This window comes from Microtus oregoni, unplaced genomic scaffold (assembly GCF_018167655.1).
Source record: "Microtus oregoni isolate MIOR12 unplaced genomic scaffold, Mior012 000002F_ref0000024, whole genome shotgun sequence".
NCBI lineage: Eukaryota > Metazoa > Chordata > Mammalia > Rodentia > Cricetidae > Microtus > Microtus oregoni.
The window spans coordinates 5869608-5895865 of NW_024543061.1; the positions used below are offsets into that span (position 1 = coordinate 5869608).

Genomic DNA, 26258 nt, shown 5'->3' on the forward strand with positions numbered 1-26258 from the left:
GACTGTAATTTATTTAGCAGATCTCCACTGATGCATGTGCAAGTTGCTTCCCGCTCTCACATTGCAACTTGCTGAAAACAACATCTGTGCATATATTTTTTTTTTCAGTGTTAGCTCCTGGCAGAGAAAATTGCAACACTGGCTTAGCTGAGACAAAGGCGTGTGCAAGTTAATTCTTGAAAGATATTACCAAGTCACTCCATGTGTAAGTTTGCCCCAATTGGTACTTCCATGAAGAGTGTGTAGAAATAAATCGTTTTGCACAACCTCACCTTGATAGACATGCCTTCCTCTCCAGTTCCGCCATCACACACCTTGGTCGTGAGTCTGCTCATGCTACCCTTCCTACTGGAAACATTTCCTTTACTGAATAGTTGATATTTAAGTACTAAATATTTGAGGTGTAAACCCTGGGCAATAAGGTACAACTTAGGCATTAACTATAGACTTTAGGAGTACTGGGCTTTTGTCGCCTTTGTAATGAGCAGGATGACTGTAAACTCTAACTTCAGACTCTACGCTGGCTTACTCAAATGGCTTGGGTGACACACACACATACATGCAGTCATTAAGGACAATATTTTAGAAAATGGTTGCTGTTGGTTTTAATGATGCTCATTGATTTCCATTTTCATTCTTTTTTTTTTCCTAAATACAGAATCAAGAACCATTTAGCACTTCCTCATGTCCCTTAAAATAACTTCAAGGTATGTATCAGACCTTCGGTCTGTACTCCCCAAAATGCAAATTTTAAAACCTCAGTAACAAAAGTTACCTAAAAGATTAGCAAGGTAAAGTAAATCTATCAGTGACTTCTTACCTGAAACCAAGCAACAGGCTCTCGTAAGCAGTCTACATAGAAACTGAAGTGGAGCACACGCTGCAGTGGAGAAGGAATCTCTACTCTTTAGACACAAGCACTAAGTGGTGGCTCTATGAGGGAGAGTTTCCCCTCTGCGAAGCAGCTGCAGTCACAGTGTGGTTGTACCCGCAGCAAAGCTCTGCTGTGATATATTAATTTACACCTACTGGGCCACTCAATTAGAAGCCAAAGGCCGCGCCTGGGCACATAATTTCCACTGTAACCTGATCAGATCTTGCACTTGCTAGTCAAAACTTTAAAGCACAGTGCCTGAGGATTTGCAGCACAGCAAATGAAAGCCTGAGGATTTCCTTATATGATGATCTATGAGGCCAGAATGTCTCCAGGAGACAGAGAGCTGGTCCCCAGACCTTGATAACAGTAGGTAATCTAATAACAGAGCAGCTGTGAATTACTGAAATTAGGAATGCCACAAGTTAAATGCTTCCACACCAACTTTTTAAAGTATAGCTGACATCAATTAATAAGACTTTACGGCTAAAAAACAATAATACAATTATTATTTTTATAAAGCAGTATTTTGGTGCTGTATGCTTTTTGTAGAAAGGAACGCTACTTGTCAGTATCAAAATTGCAAACAATGATGACTTCTTTATTAACATTTGGGTAACTCTTAGTTGGAAAAATGTACTTGGAGGAATAATACTAGTGACTGGACAGATGGCTCCAGGGATGAAAGCATGCAATGCTTGTGCAACGGACAGGAGTTCCATTTGCAGAACACCTGTAATTCCATCCAGCTTGAGGTGATCCCCCCTCTTCTGGCCTCATTGAGTACACACACACACGTGGCACACACTCACCGGATACACCCACATGAATACAAATAAACATAAAAGATAATGGTAGTATACCATTCACACTTCATGACTGCCATGCTAAGTCCCAGAATTCTTCACCATAACCAGCACACAATGATCACTAACTACAAAGAATAATTACATTCCAAACTGCTAGGAAAACTGAGGCAAGACATCACAAGTTCAAAGTCTGCCTGGGAGAGAGAATGAATTCAAGGATAGTTTGAAGAACTTAGTAATACACTTTCTCAAAATAAAATAAACACAAAAGGGGAGGGGGACTTGGAAATTTAATTCAATGCTTAGAGTTTTTGCCTGCCATTCACAGGGACTGAGTTTGAGCTTCAGTGTTGCTAAGATAGGAAGAAGGGAAGAGGGGGAGGGAAAAGGGAGAGAAGAAACTCATCCAACCATAGGAAAGTCAACTGATACATATCTCAGCATCCCTGCCATCTACCAGGAACTTCAACAATGGTTAAATGCAATTGAAACATGGCTATTTAGGGGGTCAGAAAAAGACACAGATTCCATACTGACTTTCTGTTTGTCCCATTTTTCCTGGTTCTCTTTGTCTCTGAACACTTTCAGGTTATTTACCTATCCCACCTCTTTCTGTTGTGGGAACTTGTTTTATTTGGCATGGTAGTAGTGGCCTAAGGGCTTAGAGCACTCACTTAACTTTCCACTTGTAGGTTTCAAGCCACTATCATGCCACCAGAAGCCAGGGCTTCCACATTCCCTTCTGACATCTGTGCTGTTTTCCTCCATGTCTATGTTCCCTACCATCATTGCTACTTCCTTACTAGTCAATTACCTTTTCAAAGCTTTACACGGTACTAGCAGACTGTATTTTCCCCATGCAGTGGGCAGTTGTGATGCCCCTCATTTCTTCGATCTCCTTCTTGTGTGTACATCAAGGAGTACTGCCCATAGCATTTCCTGGCCAACAGATCTGTGAACAATTCTTTCAACATGTACACCTTTAAAACAAAATTTTATGTCTCTATTCCATTTTTTAAAGGTGTATTTTGTTTGTGGAGGTTATTTTTAATTTTTATTGTTTTATTTTATTTAAATATTTTCATAGAACATATTTTAATCATATTTTCCCCTCCCCCAATGCCTTCCAGATCCTCCCAGTCTCTCTCACTACTCCAACTTCATGCGCTTTCTCTCGCTCTCTCTCTTTCTCTGTGTGTGTCCATCTCTGTCTGTCTCTCTATGTCTTTTTCTCACTCACTCACACACACATACACACGCATACACACACACAGAGAGAGAGAGGGGGGGGGGGAGAGAGAATAAAAAAGATTAGTATGTTTGTGAACCACAGTGTGACTGCTGGGTTCAGAACCCAGGTCCTCTGAAAGAACAGCAAGTGCTCTTTTGTTGTTGTTTCTGCTGCTGCCGCTGCTGTTGCTCCGTGTGTGTGTGTGTGTGTGTGTGTGTTTTGACAGAGTCTCACTATGTAGCTCTGAATGATGTAAAACTCGTTGAGTAGACCTAGGTAGCCTCAAGCTCAGAAAGACCCATCTGCCTTCTGTGTGTTAGTGTTAGAGGATTGCACCTCCAAATCAAGCAGCAAGTGCCCTTAACGAATGATTTCTCTCTCTAGCCACCATTCCAACCTACTTCTCTCAATTTTGGAGAGACATTTTTACTAAATATAGAAGTCTAATTCTGTTCTCTTTTTACCTTATTGATGCTAACTTGTCACAGTCTTACAGGCATTGGGTTTTGAAAAGAATAAGTCACCATTTTTGTTGTTGTTCTGACTGATTTTCTAGTTTTCTTCTTATCATTGCTTTTGAGCAACTTGACTATGGTGTGCCTTAGTATTGTTTTCTTCTTGCTTGTTATGGCTATGGATTGTTGAGCTTCTTAAAGCTGTCAAAGGGTTTCCATAAAATGGAGAAAATCCAGTCACTGTTATTAGATGTTTTTTTCTTCACGCTTTCCTTCAAGGACTTAAATTACAAGGATGAGAGGCTTTCTGCCACAATTAACTGATCTTCCGAGCACTCTTTTCCTTTATGTGTGTTCATGTGTCATTTTAGACAGTTTCTTTGTCTCCAATTCACTATTTTCTTCGGCAGAGTTTAGTCTGCCATTATCTCCCACAGTGCACATTTTATTCCAAACCTTATAGTTTTCTTCTACAGAAATGTGAGGTCTTTCAGGACTGGTGAGAGGGCTGTAATGGCATTTGTCATCAAGTCTGATGGCCTGAGCTCAATCCCCTGAGCCCAAATGATGGAAAGAGAGCTGAATTTTGAAAGTTGGCTGACATCCAAATATGCTCACCCACACGCATACTTCCGTCCTTACACTGAACAGTAAATAAACTTCCTTCTCCAGGGCCTAGCCCAGACCCATCCTATCTGCCACCACCCACAGGCCCTTGTTCACAGCATCCAACTTCTCCACCTAGCCAGACATCCCACTTCCTCTCCGGGGTCCCATCTAGTTAGTAACCCTAACCTCCCATCCATACCTGTTCTCCAACCCACAATATTTACCCCAGGTCCTTCATCCAGTGCATGGCTTAGTCAGGCCTGCATTGCCTGGATCCCAACTCACCTCAAGGCTTCTGCCAGGATCCTCTGTACCAACCTTCTATCCAACAAGCCCCTCCTATGCTACATCAAAACTTGCCACCCAACCAGATCTACCCCCACACTCCAGACTTGGTTGAGGAGACACATTCTGTACAGTTCTGTCCTCTCTGCCCATAAGACTTCATCCCACCCAAGCCATTTCCAGCCTCTAGGCCCAATAAATCTCCACATCTTTTCTTCTTCCCCAAGCTCAGTTCAATCAATATTAGACTCAAGTTCAGCCAATATCAGACTCAGAACAAAATAACACATGCCCAGATCTTATAAAAAAAATACCAACAATATGAAGTACCAAGTCAGTATCTTATCTCTAAAATCTTCCAGTCTTGTAGAATATTTGAAAATTATCTAGATGAATCCCAGGACACAGACATTAAAAGAGGAATCATAAACATCAAATAATTCAAGGAGCTTAAGGAAGATTCAAAAAACCAACTCAAAGAAATTTAGAAGCAAGAGCTTAAGGAGAACAAACAGCTGAGTGGTGCCCAAGACAACATAACCATAAAGCTGGTGGACATGACAAAGAAGGTCCAGAATTTGCAAACAGAATTCGGCAAAGACATGGAAACATTGAAGAGGACTCACATTGAAATGAAGATGGAATTGAAAATGCCAATAACTTAATTAGAAAATTCAAAGGAAAGTATTACAAATAGAAAGAATTTAGCAGAAGATAGAACATCAGGACATAATGATACAATAGACGGTCTAGACCAAATAAGCAAGGAATAATAAAATTTTTAAAAGTCAGTACAGGAATATTCAGGAAATGTGGAACACCAGGAAAAAAGATCAAACCTCCAAATTATAGGCACAGATGAGCAACAAGAATCCAAAGCCACTGTGTGTAAGAAGCAAACAGAACACCAAATAGACAAGACCAGAAAAGAAAATCCCCACAATATATCATACTTAAAAGAAAGGAAGTGTATTTAAAGATGGAGAAGAAAAAATATAAAGTCACATATAAAGGAAAACCCAACCAAATAATAAGTTCCTTGTCATAGGAACTTTGAAAGCCAGAAGAGCTAGGGCAATGCATTCCAAGTCCTAAAAGACTATGGTGCCCAGCCTAGACTAATATATCCAGCAAAACTATCTGCTATAATTGAAGAAAAACAAAATCTCTCACAGTATAAGCAGCCTAAGAAATGGATAACTAAACCACACATTAGAAAACACAGGAAGCATTATTTCTAACTAAAGAAAAAATGAGCATAGAAGAGAGACTGTGGAAAGAGATAAAATACCACCATTATTAAAACAAAAAGTACCACTGAGAGCACAAATGATAAAAGTCAACAGCATAATGGCTACAATTAATACATATATTTCAATAATAGCTTTAAATATCAATTGGCTCAATTAATTATTCAAAAGATACTGGCTAAATGTGTAAATTAAGAAACAAAATCCATTTATCTGTCATCTATAAGAAACTCATCTTAGCTTTAAAAACAGGCACCACATTAAAGTAAAAGGATAGAGAAAAGTTCTCCTATCAAATGGGACCAGGAAGCAAGCAAGCATCACTATCCTAATAAACAAACTTCAAACTAGAACTAATTAGAAGAGACAAAGAAAAACACCTTAACAGCACAAAGAAGGTCTTCTAAATTAGACTACATCCTGGGACACCAAAAAACATTTTACAGATTCAAAAAGGTAGAAATCCTTGTATCCTATCTGACCATGACAGCAAACAAATCTCTAGTAAATGCACAAACTCATGGATATTAAACAACTCATTACAGAGTGACGACGGTAAGAGAAGAAATCAAAAAAGAAATAAAAAATTTCCTGAAACCAAATGAAAGTGAAAGCACAACAAAATAAGGCCTCTGGTAAACACTGAAAGCCGTCTTCTTGGAGAAATCTATAGCTCTCGTTGCCTGCATTAAATAATCAGAAAGAAAACAAGTACATGGCCAAACGATACAATTTGAAAATTTGGGAAATCAAGGACAAATAAAATCTAAATCTAACTGAAGGCCAGAAGTAATAAAAAAATAGATGACAAATCAATAGAATAGAAACAATGAAAACAATACAACAAATTGGTGAATGCAAGAGCTGCTTTTTTTGAGATGATAAACACAACTGACAGACCCTTGGCCCAACTAACCAAAAGGAAGAGAGGACCCAAATCATTAAGAGAGAAACTGCAACAAACACTGGAAAACTTCAGAATAATATAAGGAAATACTTTTAAAACCTGTACTCCATTAAAATGAAAAACCTAAAAGAAAAAGATGAATTCAAGCAAACCACCAAACTTAAGCAAAAATGTCAGCAACCTTGAGAGGCTCATAGCATATGAGATTGAAGTAGTGATAGAAATCCTTTCGGCTAAGACCAGTTCAAGGCCAGATGGTTTCAAGGAGAATTTTACCAGCCTTTCAAAGGAAAGCTATCCAGTGGGTTTACATAGCAAGTATGAGACAGTGTGAGATCTATGCAATGAGAATTTATTTATTTGCTGTTTATTTACTAAAAGGAAGAAGTGGGGGAAAGAACGTGTACCACAGCATATATGTGTCCACTCTCTCCCTCACCATGTGAAACTCTGGTCATGAGGCTTGGCAGCAGATGCCTTTGTCTTTAACTCTGCAACTTAATATGTAAACTTTAATGTTTTTCTACTCTCTTTAATAGAAATATGTTCTAAGACTAGTTCTTACTTCTTTTCGAACACAAAGATGCTATTGTTTTAGAGCCAGGTGTGGTGACACACACCCTTAGTCCCAGCACTCAGGAGGCAGAAGCAGTTGGATCTCTAACTCTGAGGCCAACTTGGTTTACAAAGCGGCTTCTAGGATTGCCAGGGCTACACAGGGAAACCATGTCTTGAAAACAAAAAGTTATTACTTTGCAGAATTTGTGAGTTTGGTTTCAAGCCATAGAAAGTGACTCTGATTAACCTCAGCAGAAGCTTATCCACAAGGCAATATGCCTAAAGAGGCTGTAGTCAGGCTTTTAAATCAGGGAACAAGGCAGCTAGAGGCAGTGGCACACACCTGTCACTTTAGCACTGGGACCATGGATAAAGGAGGGCCAGGAGCTCAGAGTCATCCTGTTATGTAAACATCTCTAGAGAAGACAGACCTATAAAAGACCCTGTCTCAAAGAAAGCAAACTCTGTTGCTGACAGCTTGCCTCACTGCATGCACCAAATAAGACCAGTGTTTCCCAAACACTGGCTCCTTATCTCACTCAGGCCCAGACCAAGAATGCAAACCTTGGTGTGGCTATCTGAACCTTGGTGATGCTGTAGCCTTGATAATGGGACCAAAGGGGAAAACACTGATTATGAACAGACCTGGAGAATTCCCAAAGTAAGAAAAGATGGTGCGAGCCTGGGGCTGACACACCACAGCTACTGATGTGGAATATTCCACTGCATGGAGTGCTTAGAGAGAACCTGTAATGCAACGAATGCAGTGGGAATCAGGAGATGTGCCATGCTGGCTAATGATGCTGAGCATGGAAAACAATCTAAACCTGTGACAAATGTTCATATTGCTACAATTTTTGCAAAGGGAGATGGAGAAATGTAAACACCATTTCTGACGCAGTGAAAAAGTTTGGAAGGAACGGTGACATCACAATGAAAGACGGCAAAACACTGAATAATAACTTAGAAATTATTATTGCAGTTTTATAGAGTATGTCTTGGTCATGATTTATGGCTGTGAAGAAACACTACGATCATGGCAACTCATAAAGGAAAGCATTTAATTGGGATTTGCTTAGCGTTTCAGAGATTTAGTCTGTTATCATCATGGAAGGGAGCAGGGTGGCATGCAGGCAGACATTGTACTGAAGAAGTAGCTAAGAGTTCTACATCCTTGCATATCATCATAGAACCTTCATCTGGTGATAGATGGAGATAGAGACAGAGATCCACACTGGAGCACTGGACTGAGCTCCCAAGGTCCTAATGAGGAGCAGAAGGAGGGAGAACATGAGCAAAGAAGTCGGGACCACGAGGGGTGCACCCACCCACTGAGACAGTGGAGCTGATCTATTGGGAGCTCACCAAGGCCAGCTGGACTGTGACTGAAAAAGCATGGGATAAAACTGGACTCTCTGAACATGGCGAACAATGAGGGCTGATGAGACGCCAAGGACAATGGCAAGGGGTTTTGATCCTACGCAATGTGCTGGCTTTGTGGGAGCCTAGCCAGTTTGGATATTCACCTTCCTAGATATGGACGGAGGGGGGAGGACCTAGGACTTACCACAGGGCAGGGAACCCTGACTGCTCTTTGGACTGGAGAGGGAGGGGGAAAGGAGTGGGGGGAGGGGGAGAAGAGTGGGAGGAGGGGGAGAAGGGTGGGAGGAGGGGGAGGGAAATGGGAGGCTGGGAGGAGGTGGAAACTTGGTTTTTTTTTTCTCATTTTCTCAATAAAAAAGAAAAGAGTTCTACATCCAGATCCATAAGCAGCAGGATAAAAAAGATATTAGGGCTGGCTTGGGGTTCTAAAACCTTAAAGCCCACCTCCAGTGATACACTTCCTCCAGCAAGGCCACACCTACCCAACAAGGCCACACCTCTTATTCCTTCTCAAGTAGTGCAGCCCCCTGATGACTAAGTATCAAATGTATGAACCTATGGGGGTCATTCTTATTCAAACCACCACAGAAGACCTATTTCACATATTTACTAACACATTAAAATGTCAAAAATATGAATCCCAAGATCCTATTTTCAGCTGAGTGGAAAGAAGATTTCTAGTGTTCTGTCCATTGAACCTTCTCTAGAAATTGCCAGTACTCACTGGAAGACCTTGGTCATAATCACTGAAGATACTGATGGGAAGGCACTAAGTACACTGATTTTAAACATGGCAGAAGTTGGTCTTCAGGTGGCAAAAGTCAAGCATCAGGGTTTGAGGACAACAGCTTAAAGATGTGTCTACTGTTTCTGGTCGTGCAGTATTTGGAGAAGTGCTGAATCTAAATCTTGAAGACTTTCAAGACTTAGGGAAAGTCCCAGAGGTCATTGTCACCAAAGATGGCACCATGCTTTTGAAAGGAAGCTGAAAACTGTATTGAAGAAATCACTGAGCATTGACATCACAACTAGTGAACATGAGAAGGAAAAGCCAAGTGAACAACTGGAACATCTTGGCTGAAAACTGAAGGGGCGAGTGGTATTGACATGAATGAGAAGGGAGAGTTACAGATGCCCTCGATGCTACATTAGCAGCTGTTGCAGAAGGCATTGTTCTAGAAGGGGCTGCTCTCTGCTTTGATGTATCCCAGTCCTTTTTTGTTTTGGTTTTTCAGCCCAGCCTTATACTCATGAAAGCCTGCTAATGAAGACCAGAAAGTTGGTGTACAAATTATTCAAAGAGCACGGAAAATTCCCCAAGTGTCTATTGCAAAGAAATAGGTATTGAAGGATTTTTGAGGGTTATGAAAATTCTGAAGAGTTTCTCAGAATTGGTTATGATGGCTATGCTTGGAAGCATAGTGAATATAGTAGGAAAAAAATTCATTGATCCAACAAAGGCTATAAGAGCTGCTTCACTGGCTGCTGTGGGAAGACCTTTCTGTTAACTATAGCAGAACCTATAGTGACATAAATACCTAAAAAAATAAAAATAAAAAAGGAACCTAGGATGGGCACAATGAGAGATGACATGTCTGAATTCTCAGAACTTTGCTCTGTCATTCCCTATAACTGTGACAGGAAGCTCAAGGAAATTCAAAGTAAGTTCCTCCCCAATAACTTCAGAGAATTCAGTTGAAGAAAATGCCTAAAGGCAAGATTAGCCCATCTATCAGTTACTGATTTCAGTTGACAGTATATAATAGTTGACCTCTGTCACTGTCTATGTCTACAGAAAATTTATTTTGTGTTTTTTTTAATAAATAAATCTTACACTCCCGATGTTAGGGGAAAGAGCCATACCCCAGGGTCCTACTTTCAACTTAGAACACTAAAGCATCACTACCATGATCCTGTTACAGTCAGGATGTTAGTGCCTGCTGTCACCAGATGAGAAGTTGAAAAGCAGCTTTCTGTGGAGAAGAACAATTGTGTACAAAGTAGAAAAGCACCCAACTCTGTAAAGAAAATTTTGTTCAAAGTTTTCAAGAAGCAATAATAAATACACAAACAGGGATATCAGGGTAATGCCATAAAATCCAAAGTCTTCTCCCGAAGTAAGAAGAATTTATCAACCAAAAGAAAAGATTTTTAAAAAGAGAACACTGGGAATGGGAGAGTTCTAGGTTATAGAAAATTAAATACTTATTCTTTAACTTAATGAACACTAGCAAGATGACTACATGGGTAAAAACACTTGCCAGGGCTTCATAATGAGATTTTGTCTCAAAGCATAAAAAGAAAGAAGCAAACATGAAAAAGGACAAACTTCACCTACTACTGTCTTTCCTCGGTTTGGTGAGACTCTCTGGGCTCTATTCTCCACTAAATAATACTTTCTGTCACCCTTGTGTAAGTGTATAAGTTACAGATTCCCTCGAGCATCCTGCCACCAAACAATAGGGAAGTGGAGAGCGTTGCACTGAGAAGCCTAGAGCCCACAAATGAGGCTCTGTGGAAGAGTGTTTCTCCTGGGGAACCTGCCTTCTCTGACTGAAACCTATTCAGCAAGACCGTTCGTTCCTGACCTCCTGCCCTTTGACACTCATCTGTCCTAAAGAGGATGCCAATACATTGTGTGTCAAGTTTATTTTGGAAAGCCATAGCACAGAGTCCCCATTTCTATATTGTACACAATGCCTTATGTCAAAGTTTGATAAACATGAAATCACATTCTCAAAGATTAAAAACCAAGTGTCAGTCAGTCAAAACTAGCTGACCACTGTGAGCATCTCACTGGCTGACCTTGAACTCCTCCATGACTCTGAGGTCGCTGATATGTCATTAGCAAAAGATTTTCTGATACATCCATGAGACACTTATTTCTTTGACTATGATCTTGACATTAGAAACAATTTCAAATTACCCATCTTCAAAAATCTGCTTCATGAATTAAAACATATGGCTGTAAAAGAATCTATCTTCCTTTCAACTATGCAGCAAACTAATAATTTTTATGTTTTGATATTGATGTTCATAGAAATTAAACATGCCTGTTGATTGAGACAAAGAGCCTGATTTCAATGCAAGCTAGCACTTAGCAATAAATTAAGAAGAAATAAGAGAAACAAAGTTTTATTTACCACATATTCCATGTCCACCTCCATTACAAACTTTGTTACATATATTTGTAGAAAGTGATACATAAGTATCTTACTACATTCTCACTGTACAACACAAATATAACTGTGCTTAGTTATATAATATTATGTCCGAGTATATTAACCCTATTTAAAAACTTTTCCGGTCAGGTTTTAGTATTAAATATAGCCCAAGATGGGCTTACTCTGTTTACACAGCAGAAAGTGTTATGTACAATTCTTAATACTTTTCTAGAAATATAGAACTGGTTTTTGTTTTTAATGGTTGATTGGCTTTGTGCTCCTGGTGAGGGGGGCAGATAGAAATTAATTTGCAGTTCTGTTTCTCCAAGTACCAAAGTAATGAGCAACGAGGTATGTTTTAGATGAATGCCATAGATCCAACGTGGACACTTACGTATGACTGCAATCATAATTCTCTTGGTATTTTTCATCCTTTGGTAATTATGTCTGTTTATAATTTAAAGGGAAGTGCTCTCTACTGAGTTCTGCAAAAGTACAGGGGTGCCGATGTGAGTTCTGTTCCTAAATATTTGCTCAGTTTGTTTTTCAAAGGTTTTCAACCATGAGAGCTTCAGTACCAGGTCTCCTGCCTCCACGAAGTAAGGCTGGAAATCTGAGCAACATCCTTGTTTAGCAACCACAGTTCTTGACGCCAGCGCACTCAGTATCTGTGTACTTTTTCTTACTGGTGTTTGTTGAGACTTAAGATGTTCCCTGAATTAAAGCCCAGCCCTTCAGCCTTGTGCTCAGCAGTGCTAGCTAGCCTCACACCCAGTCACAAGGGCACCATGTGACAGATCTATTGTTCTGCAATAGCAGGACATTGTCCCAGTACATGAACACATGCAAACTACTCAGGAAGGCCTTTGAATATTTCAGGCAGGACACTAGTGGCTCATCCCAGTGGGAACCACAGAAAAGGGAAACCTGATTAAATTTAATGTCATTGTCACTTTTTTTTTTCCATTGGGAAGAATTATATAGGTAGCCATAGCTACCACACTGCTCAGACAGCATGACCACAATATTCCCCCTCTGAGGTTGGCGTCAGGACTGAATTATTCACTCGAAAATGTGATTCATTGCTGGATGTGGTTCTTACAAGATTAAAAGAGTCATCAATACATGAAATGCATACATGCACTTTAGGAGCAAAAGTTAAACCAGCCACTAATCAGGCTTTGGGGAAACACTGTTTAAATTACTAGTTTATTTTAGCATAATTCAGAGTGTGAGCCAGATTTCTTTCTCCCCTGTTTTTTTTTTTTTTAATCAATCTTAAAAAGTAAACTTGAAGTTAAATGAGTTTTAGGATATTTCTGAGGAGGCTTAGCAAAATAATCTTCTTACTTTATTCCCTTTAAAGAAAGGCAGTAGCTTAATGTTGTATTACACTTCTCCAGGGTGTGCAAGCATCTCTGGGGATATTTTCTAACTGATCATAGTAACAAATAAGCATTTGGTAACTAAGTGACATTTATTGTCTGTTAGGCTTTACTGAAATGCAGCTCTCATAAGAGAGACATCGCTCTAAACTTATAACTACTTTTCATGTAGTTAAATCTAGTGTGTGTGTGTGTGTGTGTGTGTGTGTGTGTGTGTGTGCGTTTTAACAAGACTGCAAAAAATTAAGACTTCAGAAAGTTCGCACTTGGTCATTATTTCATACAGAAAACATACTATTCTTTAGCCACTTGAACTGAAGTTCTTAAATATTATGAGACTCTGGATTTTTTTTTTAGCTGTTTGTCTTTTACAAATATTAGTCCCTCTCCTTTAAAAGGCCATAAGAAATGAAGGTAGGCTGCTACCTCTGTGTCCCCCAAGGAAGTAGTTTGTGGCTTCAGAGAACTAGAGAAGTCCAGCTAACAACTGAAAACCCCCATCACCTGAGCATTTCTTGCTGGAATATGGACTGTCACTGGGATGCAAACTCATCTGTGTTAGTCAGAGACATAAGTCTATAACTGCACCCACTGTCAAAAAAAAAAAAAAAGAAAAAAAAAGGTTCCCTGTCTAACGTCTCAAGACACTGGGTGGGCAATGGAATTGGAACTGCCAGTGCCAGCACATTCTGATCTCTCTTCAGGGACAGGTGATGGCTCCCTGAAGAAGCTCTTGCGAGAAACTACAGTGCCTTACACCTGTCCCACAAGTCTACAGAGAGCTTCCCACTGTACACTACTCTTGAGCAACTTGAGAACACCAAGTAAGTCATTTATTCTACAAGGATCTTAGTAAAGAAAATTTCCTTTACAGGCTCCTTGGGGAAAAAAAGTACATGAGCTTCTTTGTTTATTTTTATCTGCTTGGTATGATCTCCCTCTCTCTTTCTCTCTCTCACACATACATATACACACATAGAGACAGACAGACTGAGAGACAGACAGAGACAGAGAGATGGACAGAGAGACAGAGGGAGGGGGTGTATCATGCTGGCTCGTGCCTGCAATTCCAGCCCTTGGAAGAATAAATCAAAAAGATCCAAGTGAATTTTAGGCCGGTCTAGAAATCATAGCAAGCTCCAAATCAGTCAGAGCTACAAATTAAGGCCTTATCTCAATATGTGTATGTGCACGTCTGTATCTGTATGTGTATATATGTATGTGTATATATAGGCTCGAGGGATAGCTTAGCGGTTAGCAATGCTTGCTGTTCCTACAGAATACCTGAGTTCCTTTCCCCAGCACTCCATGACAGTTCACAAATTCTTCAGTTCCAAGGTGTCTGACACCCTCTTCTGGCCTCTGTGAGGACCAGGCACACATATGGTACACAGAAAAATATACAGTCAAAACACCCAAATACAAAGAGATAAAATATTTTTAATTAAAATATATTAACCAGATTTCAAAAAACACAATTTTCTTTTTTATTATCATTAATTTATTTTATTACTTTAAAAAAAATACCAGTCCAAATTCCCACTTCCTCCCCTCCTCCCACTTCCTTCCCACTCCCTCCACATACCCTCTCATCCCCCCCCTCCAATCTTAAGAGAGGGCAAGGCATCCTGCCCTGTGGGAAGCCAAGGCCCTCCCTACTACATCCAGGTTGAGCAAGGTGTACATCCAAAGAGATTAGGATTCACTCTAAAGTTTACATTCTCTTCTGGTAACATTTAATTTGGCTCCCAGTCTAGAGATACAGCTTAATTTGCAGAGTGCTTGCCTAGTAGACAAAGTTATACAGAAACAGCTTGGTGGTATACACCTGCAAAACAAGATCTACTCAGGAGGTGCTGGCAGGAGGGTCAGAAGTTCAAGGTTATCCTTGTCTACATAGGGTGTCTGAGGCCAGTCAAAGCAACAGGGGCTCTGTTGTCGGGAGTGGAGGGGGGTTACTGAGAGATCAGAGATGAAATTCTGTCTAAATTTTCTAAATAGGGTTTTATTCCACAGTATGAAATCTACTCATGCTAAGTGTGCACATCATAATTCCTTACTTTAAGTAACTTCCATGCACAGATTATTGTACATGTTAATCATTCAAAGCAGATGTCCAGGGAGGTACCACCTTTTAATAACCATGGGATTCATGAGCCGATAACTGTAAGTCGAGGGAGCGTCAGAGATGTGGCTCGGCCCCTGAAATGCCAAGGGATATTTTCCTCGGTGAAATGTTGAACAATGTGCCTCCAACGAGAAACAGACAATGGCTTTCCTGAGGCTAGCGGTGTGGTCACGGTGATGATCTTGTCCTTTCTTCTCAATGTGATCCCATACCAGAGACACGACAATGGTCATTCACAGAAACTACAGTACAGAGAACATGGAGATGCCTCTTCGGCGGTGCTTCTTTCTTCCATCTGCAGCTGGGGGCTTACAGCTGGTGGCTTTTTCTTTTTTGCGGTTACCTGAATAGATTTCCGCTTCTTAACTGTACTGGCTAACTTTCCATTGTGGCAAAAGGACCAGTCTGAATATTTTAGTGTCTTTGGCTTCTGTGCTACCTTTCGCCTTTGAAACAGTTTGAAAGCTGGTTTTATTATTTTCTTGTCGAAGACCTTAACTACTTCCCTTGATAGAGAGCTGAGACTCATATGATATGCAGAGTAGTAAGTAAAATAGTTAGAAACAAAACTAACTGGAAATTTTTAACAGGTTTGTGTTTTAAGAATGCTTCTTTCCAAATTGGGTACCAACACCTGTAGCTCCAGCACTTGGTGGGTGGACAATGGGGAGTTCAAGGACAGCCTCTGCTACATGAGAACTTTCTCAAACTTTCTCAAACTATTATTGAAATGGAATTACTAGCAAAAGACAGTTTCTAGATATTGCAGTTATAAATGTCTATTTACATTTATAAATATATAGAAAAGATGTGGCATAAAATAAATAAAACCGGTCTCCCTGCTTCAAGGCCAGTACCAGAATTGTTCAAAACTAGATTAAGACATCATGAACTTGAACATTTTTAATAAGTCTATAACCTATATGTTTATAATATCAATGATAAAAAATAACAAAGACTTTAGTATTGCTGAGCTGTGCATGATACTTTATACATACTCTAATTCTTTCCTTACCATACCTATGAAGTATTTGTAAACATGTGCACCACACAGATAAAAAACAGTTATTAGTTGACTACATAGGCTACTTAACATCTAAGACAATCAAATAAGATTTGAACTCACATCCTCTTGACTTATACCATCTTTCTCTTATGTGCTATGTTGTACAGCCATCCCATATTTATACAACAGAACATGCATGAACTGTGTGTTTATATACTACAATTCAAACATCGTTCAGACAGTATCTCCTGATATTTCTTCATATTAACTTTGATTTTTCTCTATAAATAATACTTACTAGAGAGTGATTTAGGGTAATAATAGATTTTATGTCCCCCAATAATAGGTTTCTCCACCAATGCAGTAAGCCATTTCAAGCCTAGTTGAAAAAGATTAACAACAGGTTTATTTGAGGAACCAATTCTTGGGTAAGTTCTCCAGTCCCAAAGATGGAGGCCAGAGAAGCCACATGCCATAACTAAACCAGGGAGATTATATATCCTGTATGTGAGGGGTGATGTCGTGTCCTCCACAAGGTGGGTTTGTGCCCAAGTCTGGTCAAAAGCTGGAACACTTAGGTGGGGACTTGGGCAACTGGCGGCAACAGGGGAGGAAGTTGCAATCGTTGCCCGGAATGCAGAACTGGCCTTTTTGGCACCTTTTCTTCATTGGAGATTATCTGAGAGGGTGGGGTAGAGAGAGAGAGAGAGAGAGAGAGAGAGAGAGAGAGAGAGAGAGAGAGAGAAATGGGACTTTGAGGTTCCAAGCCAACAGGTAGGTCTTTTAATCTCTTAAAAATCTTACCTCTCGCCGGGCGGTGGTGGTGCACGCCTTTAATCCCAGCACTCGGGAGGCAGAGGCAGGTGGATCTCTGTGAGTTCGAGGCCAGCCTGGTCTACAAGAGCTAGTTCCAGGACAGGAACCAAAAAAGCTACAGAGAAACCCTGTCTCGAAAATCAAAAAAAAAAAAAAAAAATCTTACCTCTCATCTCAAAAATAAGATAAATGAACGAAGCCTTTCAGAGTCTGTATCATATAGCTTCTGCTGCATAACAAACTGTCTCAAAACACCACTACTTACAAACAACATAACCATGATTTTTGCATGAGAAATCTGGGCTGAGGTTACATGGTGAATCCTCTACATTGGATTATACTCGATCGTGTGCCTAGCATAACCCACCATCTTGGTTTTGCCAAGAGTAAAGAAGTTCTTAGGACCTAGAAACTCTAGTGAGACCACTGGGCATGCTCACTGAAAAGCTGCTGACCCTGCATGGTCCTGTGGTCAGATGGTATTTAAAGCTGCATTTCTGCTCAGCAACGCAGTAAGTGGACCACAAATCTGACAACCCCACCAGACTTGCCCAGGTTTATTCAAATCATAGTAAATGTAATGTTCTAAAGAGCAATAAGAGAAGCAAGTTCAAATGGGCCAAATGTCTATATCCAGTCATATTTACTGTCTGCCCATGGTTCAAAGCAAGTCATCTGGACCATGTTCAGTGACGAAGAAGTAAATCCCCTCTACTTAACAGAAGGGCATGCTCCCCGAGAGAAGGAAACGTGTGTCACCTAATGGAGAAGATTTGTACCTACTTTGCAATCCACTTCGCGGACATTTCCTGTCTGGAAATCGACATTCTTATGTTCATCCACCCACACTATCTGCTGTGGTTTGAAAGCAAAATGCCCTCCACAGTCACGAACATTGAATACTTGGTGTCCAGTTGATGGAGTTGTCTGGAGACGTTTGCTGGAGGAAGCCCATCATTAGTGAAGAGTTTTGCTGGGGTGGGGAAGATCTTGCCATTTCCAGTTTGTTCTCTCTGCTTTATACTTGCAGTTAAAGGTGTGAACCTGTTCCTGCTGCCATGACTGCCACTTGTCACCTTGTCTTCCCTCCATGACAGACTCTTATCCCTCTGGAATCATGAGCCCAACCTCCTCTAAGTTGCATTGGTTATGGTCCTTTATCACAGCAGCAAAAACATGACCAATGCACTACACAATGGGAATGATGAGAATGACGTCAGTTAGGAGCAGAAGTTATATTTGGTCTTATCTCCAGCTGTTCTAATAGATGTCATAAACTGGATGGTTCAAACCACGGAAGTGTCTGTAAGTGAACAACTGACAGGTCATGGTGGGGGTGTACAGCTGGGTTGTGGTGAAGACACAATCTCATTCTCAGCAAATCACATTCTCATCAGAGCCTCGCATGGTGGAGGATGCAGAAAGGGAGAGATTTGTGACTGTCTTAAAAGGCTTCCAATCCCTTCAAAAGGGCTTCAACCTCGTGAGCTAATCCTTTTCCGAAAGCCTTGCCCTCTGAAACCATCACACTGGACAGTTATGAGTTCAAAATATGAATGTGGAGGAAGAGGAAAGAATCAATATTCAGTCCAAGACCCTGTGTGTGTGTGATTACGGTGCCCTTAAAAAGTAAAAAATGTGGCTGGTTAATTTGTGCCAGGAGTGATTATTCCAACTTAGTGTTTGCCTGGACCTCATGTAGAAATGGACAAGGGATTATGTTTGGCATGATGGTCTTTGTATTGTTTATTTTTTTCAGTTAGCTTTTGTTGAAACATAGTGTAAAAATACATTCAAGGGCCAGCAAGATGGCTCAGTCACTGGATGAAGACACTTGCCATCCAAAATGCAAACCTGTCCACCTATGTGGATTCTCAAAATCCATGTAAAGCTGAAGGGGAGGATACCGCCACAAAGCTGTCCTCTCACCTCTGCAGGTAGGTGTGCCTTGGCATGTACTCCATGGCATTCTTGACATGCCCCCATCCCTGACATAATCTTCACATGTGCATAATGATAAATAAAATAATTTTAGAGGCACTTAAAACTCGGATTCTGTGTGCTGAAAAACAATAATAATGTAATACTGGGGACTGAACCCCTGGCCTCATGTGCGCATTTTTCTCCAGTTGTTGTGAGTCTTTAGTAAAGCCACCAAGGCTCCAGATCTTTGATTTATGAAATGGCTCCTTTAAAAAGGATTATTTCTTTATAATTAATGAAATACATATGAAATACATACAAAGATTTTTTTTTTATTCTTCAGCCCTCTAGAAAGGTTTGCTTTCTTGAGAAATTTCTAGAGTATAAAATTTAAAAATTGTTTTTCTTCAGTCAGGCAAGAGAGCTCATGTCTATAATTTGAGCCCTAAGGAGGCTAAGGCAGGAGGATTGCCTTCAGTTCCAAGCCAACCTGAGCTACAGAATGAGTTCCAGACCAGTTTGAACTACATAGCATTATCTGCCTTAGGAGGGAGACAAACAGCAACCACAATCAAAACAAAAGTAAAGGTGATCACAAGGAACATGAGCATGTCACGTGGTGTCCACAGTCATCTACACATTTCTTGAAGAACGGATGAAATTGCCCTTCATAACAAGACATTGCTTGGGATAAATTTGTCACTGTCCCTGAGTGCAAATGAGATAAATTGCCTTCTTACCCTCAGCTGATGTCCAGTGGTGGTCTAGGAGATGAAAGTAAGTTTGATTTAAACCAAAGGGTGAACTGCTTGTCTGGCCATCATTCATTCCTATGTAGTATTTTTGTTGACACTATTACCTGGTGGGAAGCAAGAACAGTGTAAATAGGGAAGACAAAAGACAAAGTCATCTAAGCAACCAAGATCCACCCCCTTTTATCATCAAAGAAGATAGAAACACCTTTAAGAATGTCTAAGTTCAGGGCTGCAAACACAGCTCAGTGTCTAAGAGCTCAAGCTGCTCTTCCAGAGGACCCAGGTTCAATTCACAGCTCCCACGTGACAGCTCACAACCATCTATAACTCTAGTTCAGGGGATCTGACAATCTCACACAATATATGCACTATATATGCACACCAATGGACATAAAATAAAAATTAATAAAAAAGAATGTCTAAGAATGGTCCTCTTAGAATGAGTAAGGAACACAGACATTTGCCGCCTGTGAACAAGATACTGTCTAGAATAAATACCCAGCTGGAGCTATCTGGAGAGAATGAGGTGGGAAAGATGCAGCTCACACCTCATCTCCCTTTCTGATTTTAAGAGATTTATGAACACAGAAGCTATGGGATCAGTACTAGACCTTATACACAGGCCTTTCTGTCACCCATTTCTATCTATATTCTTTCTGTGTGAGTGATTATCAACTCTGCTTGAACCACGAACGATGTGTCTTTGACCATCTCTCAGCCCTTATAAACAAGCTACAGGTGTACTGCCTATTCAATACTCAGGAATTGAATATTTGTAGTAAGCTTTCTCAAATGTAGTTGAACTTTGGATTGTGTGACTGCCAGCTCCCCAATAAAAACATGGATACCTAAAAAAAAAAAAAAAAAGAATGTCTAAGTTTTTTCTTTCCTTCTCCAAGGCTTGCATGGGGATATGAACAAGGGATAATGCATCTAATAAAGTAGCAATGAATATGATAAGCATAATTATTCTAATCTTATATAATTTACTCAAAACTATTACAAAAATAGTAACACTATTAACATCCAACTTGGGACTTGGGTCTGTTATTTATTTAAATATCCTACTTATGGGACTATAGGAATAGATCACCAGTTCACACTGTTCTCTCCCAGAACCCAAGATCAGTTCTCAGAGTAAATGTCAGGCAGCTCATAACTTTGAGTAATTCCAGCTCCAAGTATCTGATGCCCTCTTCTGGCCTCCTTGGACACAGAACTCATGTGAACACATGGGCATGCACACACAAACACACACTTAGACAGACACACACACAAATAACATTCTGTTGCTACTTCTGAATTCTAAGGGGATTGAAGGCAATTTTTTAAAGATTTTTTTATTGATAAAGAATAGCAGTACACACCAAGACATAAAACATGGATCCCAACACCCAGAATTCACTTTCAATAGAATCCATAGACAAACCTTTCCTAATCTTGACCACCACATATTTGTTTCTTGGGTCTAAATTATAAAAAACAGACATAATTGGTCATTCTCCTCCATGCTGAAATGACGCAAGTTGTGTTTCTGATGCTCAGTGCACATTCTCGATGATCAACTATGTTGACTATTACAGTTTTTCTGTAGGTAATTTCTAGGCAATTTTTCTAAGAAATTGTTCTTGAAAATAAGACTTTAATGTCTGTGACAGTAGAGTAAGTATAATTTCCAAGTCCAATGGAAACAAGTTACAGTAGGTTATGTTATCTTTTCTTAAGAACAATGTTTAGATAAAGGAAAAACTTTAATTCTGTTTTGTGTCTGAGTTCAGGTCTGTGGCGATCCTTCACTTATAAATAGACACTTAAACTTTTGGTATAAACTCTTAAAGCACACACCAAGATACTAGACTCCCCTGATGCACTCTGTCTTCTTGCTAGTGTGCAGGAGGCAGCAGGCACAATCCGGCTTAGTTGGTCTTTGACCATCTCACAAGCCACACCTTGGTTGATTTGTATCTTTCAGTCTTGAAAAAGTTATCAGACACTGACTAAGTTTCTCAGACAGTAGTCCTTATTGCATATTAAGGAAACTATGAGATAACAAAGTTTTTGACAATTTCCTGCTACAGATAAACATGTTATCTAGGCTGAGCAATTAGAGCAGTTTAAATTGAAGATATTTTAAATATTTTCCTCCCATATAGAAGTACTTTATTCAAAAGGAATCAACAACTTTAGTCTATTTTGTCAGTCACAGAGAGTTACGGAGTTACAGTCAGAGAGAGAAATAGAGTCAAAGAAAAAGAATAATGCTGGAGAAGGAATATCTATTTCATCAAAATAGAAGAGGCAGCTGAAACTTGTTCCTCAGCACATATGAACTGAGAATGGGGCCACATGCTTGTGATTCCACCCGTTGGTGGCTAAATGAGGATTGCCATGAGTTCAATTCTAGCCTATACTATACAGTAAGTTCTAAACCAATTTGAACTATAGAATGAGACTCCATCTTTACAAGGGGGAAAGAGTGAGAAGATGGTTCAGAAATTAAAAACATTTGCTGCTCCTGAAGAGGACCTAAATTGAATATCAGTACCCACATTGCATGGCTCACAGTCACCAGTAAGTCCAGCATCAGGTAATTGGATACCTTCTTCTTAACTCCACAGGCACCTACACAGTCATGCACACATGTGCACACACACACGTGCAATAACAAAATACATCTTGGGCTTTGGGCTGGACATGGCACATGCCTTTAATCACAGTGCTTGGGGAGCAAAGACAGAGGATGTTCCAAGCTACCCTGATATGCATAGTGAGTTCCAGGCCAGCCAGGACTACATAGTCAGATCCCATCTCAAAATGAAAATTTTAAAGAAAAATAAAGGTATGAAAAAGCTGTAAATATGGCTCTGTCAGTGAAGTACTTGTCTTGCAAGCATGAGGACCTCAATTTGATTCCCAGAACCTACATTTTCAAAATCCAAGTATAGGTATGGTGGTATGCACTTGTAATCTTAGTACTGAAGGGCTGACTCCAAGGTCAGCTAGTTTAGTTTACTTGCTGAGTTACCATCCAGTGAGACAACAACAATATTGGTGCCCAAAGTTGTTCTCTGTCCTTGGTACATACATATGTATGCTCACCCATACATACATACATACATGTGCATCTGTACACACATACACACATAGATGTATGGGTGCATAGATGATTGATAAAAAGAAAAGAGAGAGAGAGATTCAAATAGACAAATGGTTTTAGATAGATAATAGATTAGGTCCCTAAAATGTTTCGTAAATAGGAAAAAACAATATTGCGAAATAATAGGCAATAACTAGGGAAGAGTTGCCTAGGTAACTGATAATCCAAAGGACAGCAGACGACTGGTCCCACCCAATCGCATGACGATGTCGGCTTTTGATCCTATCCTACCACATGCTAACCATGACTTACATTTCCTTTAAGATGTAATTGCTAATTCTCAGGTACACCAAACAACTTGTCACTTAAATCTTGCTGGCCTTGTCTGGTAACAAAAGGTGGGAAGACAAAGGACAATGCCTTATTCCTTACTGATTGAATTCTAATTTCATCATTGAACTCAGCCTTCAAAAAATGTCCAAGAAAGCCAGTTATGGCAGGGAATGGCTATATCCCAGTACTCAGAAAGTGAGAAAACCATGGCCATGCAGCATGTTTGAGGCCCACTGGGGTTGCATGTCTCAAAAAAGAGCAACAATGGTTTGGAAAGAGGCCTCTGTGGGTAAATGCTTGTCATGCAAACCTGAGGACCAGGGCTTGGGTTTCAAGCTCTTTCCTAAATGCTGATGGGTATGGTGGTCTGATTGTAATCCTAACTTACTGGAGGCCTCCTGGGAGACTCAGACAGGGAAATGCCCCCATCCCAGCAATCTGGCTAGCTAGACTAGCTGATTGAGAGATCCTGACTTATACAGGTGAGGAGTGATCAAGTACGTCACCGCACATCAACTTCTGGCCTGTGCATGTACACAGTATGTCCACACACAGGCACAAATGCATACGCAAATGTATATACACACACATGCAAAAGAGTCAGAGAAACAAAACCAGTTTTTTTCAGGTTTAGTCCTTTCTGAAAATGAAATGTTGGGTCTAAGAAGTATCTAGGTTGGTAAAGAGCTTGTCTGGTGTGCATAAAACCTTGGTTCTATCCCCATTGCCACATAAAACCAGTCATGGTGGTATAGGTTTGCAATCCCAGAACTTCAGAGGTGGAGACCGGAGAATGGAGGATTCCGAGGTCAAGATCGACAGCTCCTTAGCAAGGTCAAGGACTGACTACTACAAGAGACTGTCTCAAAAAAGCAGAACAACCTCTCCAAACAATGTCAGTGTCTTTAAAGAGAAGTAGCTTCAATCAGTGTGTTCTATAGAAGTTAATTATATCTCCTTATTGCGTTTAAAAAAAAAAAAAACCTGCTTTCCTTTTTTTTTTCTTCAGTGAGGACATAAGACAAGTATAAGAAAAGAACAGAGTTTTAAGATAAAATACAGGAAAACTAAAAGCAAAATTCTGTTTAGGTTCCACAATCAAAAGGAAAAATGTTCACTTTTTATAAAAAAATGTAAGTTCCGTTAACTTAGACTTGATCTTCGAAGTCGGCAATGTGTGCTTCCTGGGTTTGCACCCAAGGATCTCAGCCACTTCACAAGCCTGGACCCTATGCAGTGTGGCTGATTATGCGCATCGTTACAGGCTGGGGCGAGAGCACCAGCCAAGGGCCGCTGCTGAGGTCCTGTGACCGCTTCCAATCCCTTCTGCTGAAAGCCGGCCGCACCGTGGCTCCACACAGCAAAGGAAGTGTGGCATCTAGTGGACACTTAGCAGCTGCAGGGTCTTCCTGCCTATGCCGAAAACTAGACTAGAGGGAAGACGGACCTGTGTTGTTCCTGTGCTGTTTTTCTTTTAAACGAATCATGTGACCATCCTCATGGTAAGCCGGGTTTTTAAATCAACTTGGCACTGAAGTGGAAGCTATCTCTTGTGGAAAACAACTAGAATCTCCACTTTCTGCGAGATGACTCTTAATCTGATCCTGCCGACCTTTGGTGTGAAAAAAAAAATGTGCAGCATGAGATTCTTAAACTTTATCTCCATGAAATAAACACGTTTGGCTTAAAATGTTTCATGAAATGTGAAAATACTTTAACTTAGAACAAGCAAGCATATAAAATGTATTGCTTCCCATTACAGAGTTCTTTTGAAAAACAGTATATAAAATGTCCTGTTACAGAGTTTTCAAGTGAAAATCAGAAATATTGAAAACCTGTGACTCAGAGTCCTACTGCACACCTTGACTTTAGTTTGGAAAGCAGGATTTTCAAACTATAGAATTTCAAACTCTGCAAGAAAATTCGAGGGTCTATATCTTAAGCAGTCACTAATCTTCACATTCTCTGAGACCCAACAGACAGTCACCCCCACACTGGAAGTCCTACTGCAAAGGTCGCCTTTGCCTTCTTTCATTGGTAAGTGTTTTAGCAAACTTGTGCCCAAGCTGAACAGCTCCACTCTGTGAACTGAGAAGTCTCCATCCAGCACATTCTCCAAACTGTGTGATACTAACTTTCCAATGTTTTTATAGATGTCTCCATATAATCTGATAACATGGGCCTTGTGTTCTAGGAAGCGCTGGAGAACAGCCTGTAAATTTCAGGTTGTGATTTGGGCTTGGGCTTTCCACACGCAGGGAACGACAGAAGCTTGTACTTTGGTTGACCTGGTCCCTCTAGTGGACATCAAGTAACACTGTAAGTTAAAATTCTTACACACAAATGCAGTGGTCAGCCACAGCAGAGCTCAGGCTAAGTCATCATTGTCCTATGGCGTGCGTTAATTTTAATTCATCCTTAACTCGGAATTCACAATTTAAAATGTGGGTAAAAGACCTTTAAATAATCAGTTAAAATTACATACTTCCAAAGTGAATACCGCACTGATTAGGAAATAAGAAAAATAGGAAATTTATCTGGAAACGGTCTCTGTTTTTCTGAAACAGGATTTCATGCCCCTGGCCATCCTCAGACCTGTAATGTCAAAAATGTCAAAGGGTGGATCTTGCACCCTCATTTGTAGCCAACTCCCGGAGGAAAGGATTACAGGTGGGCACCCACTCCTCACTTTATACAGAAAGTTTCTTCTCTCTCTCTCCCTCTCTCCCCCCTTTTCTTCTCTCTCTCTTCCTCCCTCTCCCCTGCTCTCCTCTCTCCCCCCACCCCTTCTCTCTCTCTTCCTCCCTCTCCCCTGCCCTCCTCTCTCCCCCCCACCCCTTCTCTCTCTCTTCCTCCCTCTCCCCTGCCCCTCCCTCTCCCTCCCTCCCTACCCTTCTCTCTCTCCTCTCTCTCTCTTTCTCTCTCTCTCTCTCTCTCTCTCTCTCTCTCTCTCTCTCTGATTTTTTGAGACAAGCTGATTGGCCAAGTCAATATATACTCAAGGATGGCCTGAACTTCCACTCCTCCTACCTCTGCTTCTAAGGTGGGAATTGTAGGTGTGTGTCAGCAGTATAGGTTTTCCTAAGGGTTGAACCATGCCTATCACATGCTGGGGGAAGCTCACTACCAGCTGGGCTACAGCCCATCCTGTTTAGTATTTACCTGTGGTAGAGTTTTCACACTGTATTTTGTAAAATTTCTGTAAATTTGTAAATTCATCCTTCTGCTTTCTAAGTGATATCTTAGTTAAACTTTTTTAAAGTTTTACCTATGTATTATGGTCATGTGTA

At 40.3% G+C, this 26258-nt stretch overlaps 1 pseudogene; it reads left to right on the top strand.

Moving 5' to 3' along the window:
* Positions 1-8918: 8918 nt before the first annotated feature.
* Positions 8919-24402, top strand: LOC121432624 (annotated as a pseudogene).
* Positions 24403-26258: the final 1856 nt, after the last annotated feature.